The sequence below is a fragment of the Schistocerca piceifrons genome, chromosome 9 (genome assembly GCF_021461385.2).
Source record: "Schistocerca piceifrons isolate TAMUIC-IGC-003096 chromosome 9, iqSchPice1.1, whole genome shotgun sequence".
In the NCBI taxonomy this organism is placed as follows: domain Eukaryota; kingdom Metazoa; phylum Arthropoda; class Insecta; order Orthoptera; family Acrididae; genus Schistocerca; species Schistocerca piceifrons.
Genome location: NC_060146.1, coordinates 155353296 through 155368841, shown reverse-complemented (window position 1 = coordinate 155368841; position 15546 = coordinate 155353296). Strand labels below are relative to the sequence as shown.

At 41.8% G+C, this 15546-nt stretch overlaps 1 protein-coding gene across 1 annotated transcript in view; it reads right to left on the bottom strand.

The window, feature by feature from the left end:
- LOC124716784 (brachyurin-like) overlaps positions 1-15546 on the bottom strand; it is a 118225-nt gene that overhangs the window by 67681 nt on the left and 34998 nt on the right. The gene's annotated exons all lie outside the window — the stretch shown is intronic.

Genomic DNA, 15546 nt, shown 5'->3' with positions numbered 1-15546 from the left:
ACTTGAAGGGAGATATGGATACATCATACTACTTACTAGCGGTTTCTATGGTCATTCAGATGATGGCACTGATGCTGAACTTAATACATTATGGTACATAGCACTGCAGAACATTGGTTGTATAACAAGACAATTAGAGTACAGGTAAGACAGCAAGAATATTACTCACTTTGCTTGAAATAAATGACAATGAGAGCACTAGTTATATGGTTCTTGCCCCATATGGTAATACTTCAGAGAAAATTAAACAACTAGTTAGAAGAAGGTAATGCTATGATCTGTTTGGCATGAAAGCATAAACAATATATAGACAGGACTAATCTGGGACATGTAAGGTTGATGATTTTCAGCATGACAAATTTTACATAGGTCAGAATGAAAGAAAACTTTGAACTAGAGTTAAAGAGCATTCTTCCCCAAGCAACATATAAGCTCTAGGAGCACATCTAAAGATCCACAAGTACTCTCTGAGTAATATAAATGATCAGATGAGACATTCTGATAAGATCTAAAATTAACAAGCTGATTTGATAAATAAAAAGTATTCAAATGATTTTTGTATAGGTTATGAAAATGCTGTGACATTTATGATTCTTGTTGATGGTTTCTTGTGCACAGTATTCTGTTATTTATGGATGACTAGGTCCTGACAGGTAGTAATTTGGAATTGAGGTAGTTTCAAAACAGTTTTAAGAAGTTTTCGCTTCATACCAGTACTAAGAGACATTGATACGTCTTTTCTTAAGACAGTGTTTTAAAATTTGGTGTTAACAAAATTTATTTTTCTTCATATTTAAGATATCAGTTATGCAGCAATCAGTTACTCATCTCTCCCCCCCCCCCCCCCCAAATTTCCCTTTCTCTTTCTGGCCCGTGTTCAACACTATTCCACCCCTCTTCCCTCTTGGCCATCATTGCCCCCATCTCCTATGATAAGTTTGGTTCTGCCTCAATCTTCATACTTTAATGTGTTTACAAAGTGGTATATTTCATTTTAAGTCAAATTTAAACTTTCCAGTTTAACCATTGTCAGTATACCGAATATTTCAGTCTTTCTGTTAAGATAATTTGACTTCATACTGTTATGATAGACCACTATTCTGTATTCTAGTGTTATCAGTTATGTCTTCAGATTACAAAACCAATAATATTGATTTACTAGATTATATATTTTTATAGTAACTGTTAATGCCACCATCCAAATGATAAATTAAGCTTCATGTCAGCACACATCCAGCTGCTGAGAGAAAATTTTATTCTGGAAACATCTCCCAGGCAGTGGCTAAGCTATGTCTCTGCAATGTGCTTTCTTCCAGAAGTGCTAGTATTGCAAAGTTTTCAGGGGAGCTTCAGTGAAGTCTGGAAGCTAGGAGATAAGGTACTGGTGGAATTAAAGCCATGAGAACAGATCATGACTCATGTTTGGGTAGCTCACATGGCAGAGCACTTGCTTGGCAAAGACAAAGGTCGTGCGTTTGAGTCTTGGTGCGGCACCCAGTTTTAATCTGCCACGAAGTTTCATATCAGCACACACTCTGCTGAAGAGTGAACATTGAATACTTTCCTCTGTGTGCATTCTGGTTATTTTGGTGCTACATATTAAACTCGTATCACTACACAGAGTTTTTATTAGTAAGTCACACCACCCCTTCTGGTCCATGCCGACAAATTGTGGTTTAATGTCATAATATGTAATAGGATTACACACTGTGATTTTTGTATGGCCTGTCAGAGTTGTATATTTATATTTCTGCTCTGATGATGTTTCCCATTGTCATTATATGTTGCTAGTTTCATGGATGTTTTGTCTAAGATTTTTTATGATTGGTAATGATGGATAATGGTTTATACTTCCTTTATTTACTGTTTTCAGACCAACAGCTGTAGGACACAGAAAATTCTAGCCATTTTTCTCTTCTGTAGGACATTGCTTCCAATTCTGTTTGAGTAATTGTTCCGATTCTTCCTGTATGTGACTCGATTGTGCTCTCTTTCCATACAACAAGAATGCTTTTATGATTAACGGTGTTTTTGCAATCATGCACAGACATGATGAAGGCTTTTAGTGGTGAGAACAAGGGTGAACGATTACTGTTTCAGAGATGTATGTTAAAAGCAGGATGTAACATTTTTCGGGAAAGGTAACACTTGATGGATGGGGTGCCTCATTAAGACCATTAAGAAGAATGCATTCAGTGTTATTCTGGGCTATTTTAGTTGACAAGTGCTTTTAGGGCAAGAATTTCCATGCAGATAACCTGAGACATAACAAAAGCAACTACAAAAACAACAAAAGCCACCATTAACAATTTATGTGACACTTAATGATATCCAGGAAAGGTTTAATGTGACACTTAATGATATCCAGGAAAGGTTTACATGTAATGGATGGGCTGTCTCGTTTGGATCACTAGGAAGAATGCATCCTGTGTTATTCTGGGATATTTTTGTAAACAATATCTGAAAGCACTGAAAAATATTTCTATGGTGCGTCCAGAGAGGGACTTGGCTGTTATTTACATAGAGATGAGATGTCAGTATAACAATGACAACTTTAAGCTGCACCTGCAAGGATTAGGCATTACGCTAACATCTCGCAGCTATGTGTTGGCCACATTGGGCAGGTGAACACGTGCACACGGCCAGACAAGTCTTACATGTGGGACACATCATACCACCTTGAAACTCTGTAGGGAACAGTTTGCTGATTCTCCGCAGTCGAATTTCATGAAGATAGTTCGGTAGCATTTTTACATGCGATAAGTGTTTGTGTACTGCATTATTTTCTGCTGTTTAACCGTTGTGAGTGTGTTTGCAGAACATCATACATGCATTATTATGACAATTCGCAAGTTTTTTGCATGTATGTACATAAGTGCATCGAATTCTTTCGATAATTTACGAGTAGTTTGCAGGTCTGTAGGCTATTTATTGTGAACCAAGCACGCCATGGCAAGCGTTTTGTATCAGTGTAATAAATAAACTACTTGAAATCTGTTCCTGAATTAATTGTTCCTGCTTCCCACTGAAATACACTCCTTCCTCTCCAGCAGCTGAACACAGCCTGAGTCCTTTTCCCACAATTTTTCCCCAGACTGCCATCTTGGATTACATCACAGGGGAGATGACAGTGTCCTCTGGTAATGGTACTGTATACTAGGTCATTTGGACTCTGGACCTCATGGTGAACACACTGGATGGAGCTACTGCCTATGACAACTCACTGTTTAAATAAACAGTGCATGCAAAATAAAGACTTAAGTCCATCTTATCCAGCAGCCCAACACAGACTGCGCCCATTTCCCGCCAATTCCAAGGAAGAGATGGTGGTTGGATAACTTCGGTTAGCGGAGGTAGACCAATAGACCAATTTTTTCGAAAAAAAATTGAACTTCCTGACATGACATCATGGCGACATTGCTACATCTGTCACTGCCACCTTGGATTCATTATCTTAAATAAATTTGGCAACTGTGCAGAGTGGGGCCATACTGTCTTTGCCGTACTACTAAGGTTATGTCACAGAATACCTTGCAGTTGACTGCACATGTGCAGATTTTATTCATTTTAAATTCCTGATGTCCTGTTACATGCTTGTGATCCATCCATATGGGCATTTAAATTATGTGTGACTCTGTTAATAACTATGGATATACATTGAGCTGTTCAGCTGTCCGCCACCTTGTTTGTGTAGTTTGCAAACAGTGACACTAAAAGCTTTAGTGCAGGCCTTCCAAGTGAAGATAATGGTCAAACCAGCAAAAGAAAGTGAAACATATTGCAAAAACACACACACACACACACACACACACACACACACACACACACACACACACTGCAAATAAGCCGCAGTAATCCGCAATACGTTTTAATGATTAATCTTTCCATAAATGGCATAACAAAGGAACGCAAAGAAAAATTTGGAACTGCAAATATTTTCTAAGAAATGTTTGCACTTACAGTGTCTACGAAGATTCCGCAAATGACATTCCAAGAAGGAATTATGATTAAAGCGTACAGGCCTTCATATTCCGTTAGCTTCATTTTGACCTTCGAGCAGCCCTCTGAAGTTGCACGTGGACACTAGGTTTCTGATGCAGGTAAAGTCGACCCATCGGCCATTGGGGACAACGTGAGCTACGGCTGCAGAGCTCATTCGCTTGGTAACTCTCGACCGAGTAACGGGAATCATTCGAGAATATAGTGAGAACATAATGAGAGTATTGTTTGTCTGTTGAAGCTTTAAAACAACCATGTAATTATAAAACACCGACAAGGCGTCGCGAAAATTAATGCTTCCCGTCTTGTCACGATGAAAATCATTCTATCACGTGTCAATTATCAAACTTTAAAATAAAGAACGTATCTAATTTTATACATGATTTTGTCATGTAGTCCTTACAATACCTCCCTCGAAATTTATTTGCAATCGAAAGTTTTCCTTTGCCTGTTATAAAGTAATGAAAATAATGTATTGAGCATTACTTCTACTTATACAAAAACTGGGAATAGAAAAAAAAAGTTTCCGCATAGGAACTTGACCCCAAGACCCTTGGACGCTTGGATTAGTGTGCTGTACTCTTTCCGGTCGGCGAACAGCTGCGTGAAAACCAACACAGCACACATGACGGTTGCTTCGCTTGACCCGCACCAAAAATTCAATTTTTTTCCAAACACTCGGTTATCTTTAGCTCCCGTTTCTGCCACTTTCATTTCTGGCCACACTATGCACACACCATCAATTTTGACGAAATCGGTGGTGGCGCGTATGTGCGTTCCGCTTGTTAGGTATCATTTCACATGCTATCAGTTTTTCACTCAACTTGAGATGGGGAGATTTGTAATTAGACTTGTGACACAGTGAGGTTTCTAAACAACAAATAAAGGAACCAGTATGAAAATGATATGGTAGTAAGTACGCACAGTTACTGAAATAAAATGTAGGATAATGCCATTAATTATTTGTTTCATAGCAAATGGCGCATTATGTGCGTGGCAGATGAATTAGATTCAGCCTGAGGGTACGAAACCCTACCGATGATCAGCAGTTTCAGTGTATCTGTGGTTGCAATCCGTCAACCATAAACATTGCTGTGCTTCATAGTGTGACAAGAAAATGTAACTACACGAGCGGAAAATTGATTTGACATGTCTGAAGCTGATTTCACCAAAAGGTAGTGCCGGCTTAAATTGCAAAAATGAATGAAATGAGGTGGGCCTCAACTGCGTTCCCTCAGACTCAACGTCACAATATTAAAAGTTTTGGCTGGTTTCATTGTCTAGGGGCTGGGATACGTAGTTGTGGCATTACAGGCCAAATACTGCTGAGTCTACAGTATATGATAAGAATACAAACCTGAACCGAGTGGTCGAAGGTTTCTATCACTAGGCAATTGCAAATTATGAATGTAAGATACAAATTTATAAACGAAAGATTGGAATTAAATAAAATCTGCATGTACTATCTAAACGACTTTAAATGATGAGTACGACAGTAGAAATACTTTTGAGAATGAGGTATATTTCTGTAAAACATTTATTGGTGTCGACGGTCCAGCAATTAAATAAAATATAACTTCAATAACAGGGAAACGATAGATTCCTACTGCACGTAATTAGTTATGAACAACAACAAAGATCGCGAGATATTCACTTCTAAATGCACACTACGTCTTCACTGTAGAAGGCACAAAACTCTCACAAGTGCACAAGTCAGCACTACGAAATATTTCTATGTGCCGGGAGCACGTGTAAACCGCTCCACACTGTCCAAGTCCCTCTCGCGACTCTGCGTCCGTCGCTCCGTCGTGTCCAACAGTTCTCGTGGCCTGTCCCGTCCTCTCCATAACTGCCACACTGCTCGTAACTACCTCGTGTCCTCCCCAGAGACGATCGCTGTGATTGGCTTGAGTGCTCCCGCCCTGCCTTCAAGACAATAATGAAACACACGAAATACTGGAGTTACATTTAAATAACTTGAAATTAAATACATTTTCCTACGGCTGGCCATAAACACGCTATAACACACATTATTAGATACATAAACATATTAAATAAACATATATCAAAGGAATGGAACAAAAGGTAGGCCAGTAGCTTAATGTCTCTGTGCTTTCTAAAACACAGTAAATATTTAACCAATTTCTCCATGAATAGTATATATCTGATATACGAATAAATAAAAGACATAGACGAATAAGTATATTTATAATCATGGTGCTATCGATTCTCCGTGCAACTGTGGAGTACTTATGGCCTGACGCAGTCGATAGTAATTGGCCAATTTGACCTCCAGTAACTCGTGTACTATTCAAGTTACATGCCTGTAATTCATACCAATTTAGGTTTGCACTAATTGCTTTCTAAAGACACGTCGATCGACGGAATCGGATTAAGCGTTTACATTTCGGAAATTCGTTGCTGCACGAACAGTTCGACGACATTTGCAGCAGCATGCACTATCAGCTCGGAGACCATGGCTGTGGTTACCCTTGACGCAGCGTCACAGACAGAAGCGCCTGCGATGGTATACTCAACGACGAATCTGGGTGCACGAATGGGAAAACGTAATTTTTTCGGATGAATCCAGATTCTGTTTACAGCATCATGATGGTCGCATCCGTGTTTGGCAACAACGCGGTGAACGCACATTGGAAGCGTGTATTCGTCATCGCCATACTGGCGAATCACCCGGCGTGATGGTATGGTGTGCCGTTGGTTACACGTCTCGGTCACCTCTTGTTCGCATTGACGGCACTTTGAACAGTGGACGTTACATTTCAAATGTGTTACGACCCGTGGCCCTACCCTTCATTCGATCGCTGCGAAACCCTACATTTCAGCAGGATAATGCACGACCGCATGTTGCAGGTCTGTACGGGCCTTTCTGGATACAGAAAATGTTCGACTGCGGCCTTGCCAGCACGTTCACCAGATCTCTCACCAACTGAAAACGTCTGGTCAATGGTGGCCGAGCAACTGGCTTGTCACAATACGCCAGCCACTACTTTTGATGAACTGTGGTATGGTGTTGACGCTGCATGGGCAGCTGTACCTGTACACGCAATCCAAGCTCTGTTTGACTCAATGCCCAGGCGTATCAAGGCCATTATTACGGCCAGAGGTGGTTGTTCTGGGTACTGATTTCTCAGGATCTATGCACCCAAATTGCGTGAAAATGTAATCACATGTCAGTTCCAGTATATTTGTCCAATGAATACCCGTTTATCATCTGCATTTCTTCTTGGTGTAGCAATTTTAATGGCCAGTAGTGTAATTTCTATACGAACCTTGAAATGTGTGCCATTAAGGTGTCACAAAGTCCGCCATCTTGGGCACTCGCAGCATGTCTCCTTCACCGACACAGCGTCACCACTGAATTGCCAGCCACGCTGCCGCTGGACCCCTGGCTCCATGTGGTCGGCCTGCCGAGAGGGCCGTGCGACCACTGCTTCCTCCGTACTTTCGGGGCGCCACGATTCACCCGTTACCTCACAGTAGGGACAGGAAAACTGCGCGTATCCGATAAACCGTAATTGACAGTTTTAGGTAAATGACGCGAAATCGGCAAGTTTTACGAAATACCGTAAAATTTGTCATTTTTCCGAATGAAAAACGTTAAAAATCTGAGAACGACAGTGAAACAATGTAAGTAACTGATAATTACTGAATACTGACAAATCATTCTGCATATTTTCCGTGTGAGCTTCGTATACAATGCTGGATTAATAGTCCATCTCCCACGTAAAGAACTATGACGTGACTTCAAAAATAGCACCGAAATCGGCAAAAAGAAAAATACCAAGCTTGGCAAGAAAATAACATCGAAAGTGGCACAAATAAAATCCAATTTCTAAAACAAAGCGCAACGAGTTTGGCAAGAAATAACGCAGAATTTGGCAAAACAATAACAAGGAAATTGGGAAAAAATAACAAGGAAATTGGCAAAAATAGCAACAATATTAGTAAAAAAATATATCGAACTCGGTAATAAACACACCAAAATTAGCAAAAAACATGACTTGGCCAAAAGTGCATAGAGTTTGACAAAAGAAACACAATTTGGCAGAAAAAGGTAACACCAAATCACAAAAAGAAGTAGTATCGATTTTCATATGAAGATAACAACGTATGTGGCAAAAAACACCGAATTTAGATAAAAATTACTACGAATTTGAAAAAGAACATCGAAAAGGAAAATATGTAACATTAAAATTGGAAAAAATAGTCACGAAATTGGTAAAGTAACACCGAGTTTGAAAAAAAGCAATAGCGAATTTGGCAAAAAAAACTCAAATTGACAGAAAATTAAAACAGGCAAGGAATAAAATAACACCAAAATTGGCCAAAAATAACTGTAAAATCAAAAAACTAAGTCGGCAGTAAAACAGCGCTGAAACTTGCGAAAAATGACACCCAACTAGATAAGAAATTACACCAAATAATGAGCTAAAATGAAACTATTTTATCCTGTCCTGCCGATAGCTAGAGATCACTTTCAAGTACTGTCGATTTTAGCTTTGAACAAACTTAACTGGAGGTCAAAAGTGGCCACTTGTTGACAAACTGCCTATTGCCTTCTGCCTCGGGTTCTTCGGCCGTCGTTCATCTGATGATTTTACTGACGTTTTGCCAGCACGAGTGGTTGGCATTGTCAAAGCTTCACCCTCCATTGCCGGTGGTGAACTGGAGCCGAGCTCGTGGCTGCAGACTATATGTACCTGGCGCGCCAACGTCCGAGGGCTTCTCCGACGGCATTTCCGGTGCGGTTCTCCTCTTGCTACCATCGACGGTCGTTCGCTGCAGTACTGGAAGCCAGGATCCATTTACCTTAAGGCTTTCCTCTTTCTTATTGAAGCTGTTCCCGTGTTCTTGTGTTTCTACAGCTTCTCTGAACAAGCGGGTGTGATAGTGCTTCTCTACAACCAGAACTTCCGTGTCGGCGAATTTTATTACGTGGTCGGTCTCACTCAGTGCGTGCTCTGCCACGGCCGATATCTTCACCCGCCCCAGCCTGCAATGTCGCTTGTGTTCTTCGATCCTGGTGTTGACTGATCGTCCAGTCATTCTGACATAAACTTTTCCGCGTGTGCAAGGTATACGGTATATTCCCGACATTGCAAGTGGGTCTCTTTTCTCCTTTGCCGATCTAAGACACTCTTTGATCTACCTACTCGGTTTGAAAATCGTCTTTACGCCGTTTTTGCGCAATTTACGGCCGATTCCGTCCGTCACTCTGGGAATGTATGGCAGAAAGGCCGTACCCGACGTTTCTTTTTCTGATTCCTTACTTCGCTGAGTGTTTGGCTCTGTTTCACTTCTAATATTATTTGTGGAGTACCCATTGCTCAGCGTATCACACGGAATACGAATCGGTTAATCAAGGCGTCTTCTCTACCGGCGGACATACAGAGATACCTGCCCAACACAGAAGCCCTACCACCTCGGCTGTATGGATTACCTAAGATCCATAAGAACAACGTTCCACTAAAACCGATCGTTAGCGCTCCTGGCTCACCGACGTATAAACTGGCAAAACACTTGGCCTCTCTGCTCCAGCCGCAAGTGGGGAAAACCGACACATACATAAGGGACTCAGGACATTTCACTGAGAAGCTGAAGAAACTGAAGCTTTCAGCAAACGACATCCTGGTCAGCTTTGATGTTGTTTCTTTGTTTACGAAAGTGCCACTCAGTGACGCTCTGGACCACATCGGTTTCATTTTCCCGCAAGACATCACAGAAGCTCTGCCATGCATGCCTCACCACGAGCTATTTCACGCTGAATGACAATTTCTACGAACAGCTCCGGAAGGCGTCGCCATGGGTAGTCCTCTTAGTCCACTGGTGGCCAACTTCTTCATGGAACAATTCGAAGCACAGACACTGGGCTTGGCGACTTGCAAACCTAAGGTGTGGTACAGGTACGTCGATGATACTTCCGTCGTGTGGAGCCATGTGGAGCTCGGTGACTTCCTAAGACACTTGAATAGCCACCATGCTGACATAAAATTTACCATGGAAGTAGAAAAAGTCAAAAAACTGCCGTTTCTAGATGTGCTGGTCTCAAGGGATGACGAGAACCTGGGAGACAGCGTGTATCGAAAACCGACACATTGGACCGATACCTACACAAACTATCAAACCAGCTCCAGAATCAGAAATAGAAAGGTCGGGTACGGCCTTTCTGCCATACATTCCGAGAGTTACGGACGGAATCGGCCGTGTATTGCGCAAACACGGCGTAAAGACGATTTTCAAACCGACTCGGTAGATCAAAGAGTGTCTTAGATCGGCAAAGGAGAAAAGAGACCCACTTGCAATGTCGGGAATATACCGTATACTTTGCACATGTGGAAAAGTTTATGTCCGAATGACTGGACGATCAGTGAACACCAGGATCGAAGAACACAAGCGACATTGCAGGCTGGGGCGGGTGAAGATATCGGCCGTGGCAGAACACGCACTAAGTGAGACCGACCACGTAATAAAATTCGCCGACACGGAATTTCTGGCTGTAGAGAAGCACTATCACACCCGCTTGTTCAGGGAAGCTGTAGAAATACAAAAACACGCGAACAGTTTCAACAAGAAAGAGGAAAGCCTTAAGGTAAACAGATCCTGGCTTCACGTACTGCAGCGAACGACCGTCGCAGGTAGCAAGAGGAGAACCGCACCGGAAATGCCGTCGGAGAAGTCCTCGGACGTTGGCGCGCCAGGTACATATACTCTGCGGCCGAGAGCTCGGCTCCAGTTCACCACCGGCAACGGAGGCTGAGCTTTGACAATGCCAGCCACTCGTTCTGGCGAAACGTCAGTAAAATCATCAGATGAACGTCTGCCGAAGAACCCGACACAGAAGCCAATAGGCAGTTTGTTGAGTTAGAGTGTCGAATCGTCATCCATGTCGAAAGCTAAATTATGCACCACAAACAGTACTGTCAGCTTCATTGATGAACAGGAAGTGTTTCATTACTTTGCAATTTATCAGGTGTACCAGTATGAAATGAGCGTTTCTTTTTGTGAAAATGAAACACTAATTTTGAAAAGTAAAAACATTTTATTCAAAGTACTGACTATTGCTTTCTATACATTTTGACCACCTTTCTGGCAATTTGTGGACACCACGCCAATAGAAATGTTCGTCTTTTGAAGTAAACCAATCAGACACCGAATTTTCGACTTCTTCGTAGGAATCGAAGAGTTCCTCAACCACTGCATGTCCCATTGATGAAAACAAATGGTAGTCGGAAGGGGCCAAGTCTGGTGAATACGGCGGGTGGGGTAGCAGCTCCCAGCCAAGTGTTTTGATTGTATCCTGAACCAGTTTTGCTTTGTGTGCAGGTGCATTGTCGTGTAAAAAAGTTACTTTGCCATGACTTCTGGCCTATTCTGGTCTTTATCCGATCAATGCATAGTTCAAATTGATCATTTGTTGTCTGTAGCGATTAGTATTCACAGTTTCACCGGGTTTTAGAAGCTCATGATACACCACACCTTTCTGATCCCACCAAACACAGAGCATTGTCTTCTCGCCGAATCGATCTGGTTTTGCAGTCAATGTTGATGGTTGTCCCGGATTACCCATGATTTTTCCCGTTTATGATTCTTAAAATAAATCCATTTTTCATCGCTAGTAACAATTCGACGCAAAATTGATTTTCTTTCATGTCTTTGAAGCAAAATTTGACAAATGGTTTTTCGGTTTTCCATCTCTCTTTCATTCAATTCATGTGGCACCCATTTTCCACACTTTTGTATCTTTCCCATAGCTTTCAAACGGTCATAAATTGTTTGTTGTGCAACATTTAGCATTGCTGCCATTTGCTTCTGACTCAAAGTATCATCTTCATCCAATATTGCTTGCAATTCGGCGTCTTCGAACTTTTTTGGTGGTCTTCCACTTTCTTCTACATCTACATCTACATTTATACTCCGAAAGCCACCCAACGGTGTGTGGCGGAGGGCACTTTACGTGCCACTGTCATTACCTCCCTTTCCTGTTCCAGTCGCGTATGGTTCGCGGGAAGAACGACCGTCTGAAAGCCTCCGTGCGCGCTCTAATCTCTCTAATTTTACATTCGTGATATCCTCGGGAGGTATAAGTAGGGGGAAGCAATATATTCGATACCTCATCCAGAAACGCACCCTCACGAAACGTGGCGAGCAAGCTACACCGCGATGCAGAGCGCCTCTCTTGCAGAGTATGCCACTTGAGTTTGCTAAACATCTCCGTAATGCTATCACGGTTACCAAATAACCCTGTGACGAAACGCGCCGCTCTTCTTTGGATCTTCTCTATCTCCTCCGTCAACCCGATCTGGTACGGATCCCACACTGAAGAGCAATACTCAAGTATAGGTCGAACGAGTGTTTTGTAAGCCACCTCCTTTGTTGATGGACTACATTTTCTAAGGACTCTCCCAATGAATCTCAACCTGGTACCCGCCTTACCAATAATTAATTTTATATGATCATTCCACTTCAAATCGTTCCGCACGCATACTCCCAGATATTTTATAGAAGTAACTGCTACCAGTGTTTGTTCCGCTATCATATAATCATACAATAAAGGATCCTTCTTTCTTTGTATTCGCAATACATTACATTTGTCTATGTTAAGGGTCAGTTGCCACTCCCTGCACCAAGTGCCTATCCGCTGCAGATCTTCCTGCGTTTCGCCACAATTTTCTAATGCTGCAACTTCTCTGTATACTACAGCATCATCCGCGAAAAGCCGCATGGAACTTCCGACACTATCTACTACGTCATTTATATATATTGTGAAAAGCAATGGTCCCATAACACTCCCCTGTGGCACGCCAGAGGTTACTTTAACGTCTGTAGACGTCTCGCCATTGATAACAATATGCTGTGTTCTGTTTGCTAAAAACTCTTCAATCCAGCCACACAGCTGGTCTGATATTCCGTAGGCTCTTACTTTGTTTATCAGGCGACAGTGCGGAACTGTATCGAACGCCTTCCGGAAGTCAAGGAAAATAGCATCTACCTGGGAGCCTGTATCTGATATTTTCTGGGTCTCATGAACAAATGAAGCGAGTTGGGTCTCACACGATCGCTGTTTCCGAAATCCATGTTGATTCCTACATAGTAGATTTTGTGTTTCCAAAAACGACATGATACTCGATCAAAAAACATGTTCTAAAATTCTACAACAGATCGAAGTAAGAGATATAGGTCTATAGTTTTGCGCATCTGCTCGACGACCCTTCTTGAAGACTGGGACTACCTGTGCTCTTTTCCAATCATTTGGAACCTTCCGTTCCTCTAGAGACTTGCGGTGCACGGCTGTTAGAAGGGGGGCAAGTTCTTTCGCATACTCTGTGTAGAATCGAATTGGTATCCCGTCAGGTCCAGTGGACTATCCTCTGTTGAGTGATTTCAGTTGTTTTTCTATTCCTTGGACACTTATTTCGATGTCAGCGATTTCTTCATTTCTTACATCAAAATCATTATTTCTGAACCGTTGAAACCATCTTTTGCATGTTGCTTCTGATACAGCATGATCACCATATGCTTCGACAAGCATGCAGCACTTTTTTTCAAATGAAAACAAAAAATTAATGTTTTCCGCAAATCATCACTTTCTTGTACAAAATTCGACATTGTTAACACGATGAAAACATATGATGTTGTTTGTTCCATGACTTGATGTTCAAAATGGCTCTGAGAACTATGGGACTGAACTACCGTGGTCATCAGTCGCCTAGAACTTAGAACTACTTAAACCTAACTAACCTAAGGACATCACACACATCCATGCCCGAGGCAGGATTCGAACCTGCGACCGTAGCAGTCTCGCGGTTCCGGACTGCGCGCCTAGAACCGCTAGACCGCCACGGCCGGCAATGACTTGATGTATACTAAATATCTTTGACATGCGTCATACCAACCAAACAAAAAAAATTAAGGCTCTTTCACAACAACAGTTCGCTATCGACACATTCGTATCTTAACGCTCATTTCACACCGGTATACCTGGTCATGCGTCATACCAACCAAACAAAAAAAATTAAGGCTCTTTCACAACAACAGTTCGCTATCGACACATTCGTATCTTAACGCTCATTTCACACCGGTATACCTGGTACTTTGCACTTCCGTTTCCCATGTCAATCACACATAATATTTGTTTGTTGACAGATGTGAAAATTACCGAACTATCAGTTTAATAAGTCACAGCTGTAAAATACTAACGCGAATTCCTTACAGACGAATGGAAAAACTGGTAGAAGCTGACCTCGGGGAAGATCAGTTTGGATTCCGTAGAAATGTTGGAACACGTGAGGCAATACTGACCCTACGAATTATCTTAGAAGAAAGATTAAGGAAAGACAAACCTATGTTTCTAGCGTTTGTAGACTTAGAGAAAGCGTTTGACAATGTTGACTGGGTTACGCTCTTTCAAATTCTGAAGGTGGCAGGGGTAAAATACAGGGAGCGAAAGTCTATGTACAATTTGTACAGAAACCAGATGGCAGTTATAAGAGTCGAGGGGTATGAAAGGGAAGCAGTGGTTGGGAAGGGAGTGAGACAGGGTTGTAGCATCTCCCCGATGCTATTCAATCTGTATATTGAGCAAGCAGTAAAAGAAACAAAAGAAAAGTTCGGAGTAGGTATTAAAATCCATGGAGAAGAAATAAAAACTTTGAGGTTCGCCGATGAAATTGTAATTCTGTCAGAGACAGCAAAGGACTTGGAAGAGCAGTTGAACGGAATGGAAAGTCTCTTCAAAGGAGGGTATAAGATGAACATCAACAAAAGCAAAACGAGGATAATGGAATGTAGTCGAATTAAGTCGGGTGATGCTGAGGGAATTAGATTAGGAAATGAGACACTTAAAGTAGTAAAGGAGTTTTGCTATTTGGGGAGCAAAATAACTAATGATGGTAGAAGTAGCGAGGATACAAAATGTAGACTGGCAATGGCAAGGAAAGCGTTTCTGAAGAAGAGAAATTTGTTAACACCGAGTATTGATTTGTCAGGAAGCCGTTTCTGAAAGTATTTGTATGGAGTGTAGCCATGTATGGAAGTGAAACGTGGACGATAAATAGTTTGGACAATAAGTGAGTAGAAGCTTTTGGAATGTGGAGCTACAGAAGAATGCTGCAGATTAGATGGGTAGATCACATAACTAATGAGGAGGTATTGATAGAATTTGGGAGAAGAGGAGTTTGTGGCACAACTTGACCAGAAGTAGGGATCGGTTGGAAGGACATGTTCTGTGGCATCAAGGGATCACCAATTTAGTACTGGAGGGCAGCGTGGAGGGTAAAAATCGTAGAGGGAGACCAAGAGATGAATACACGAAGCAGATTCGGAAGGATGTAGGTTGCAGTAGGTACTGGGAGATGAAGAAGCTTGCACAGGATAGAGTAGCATGGAGAGCTGCATCAAACCAGTCTCAGAGCTGAAGACCACAAGAACAACAATATTTACATACCAAAGTATCGAAATCACAGCTGTGAGTACAGGAAACAACAACTTATTAAAGTGTAACGTAGGACGCAATTCTCCCAAACGAGC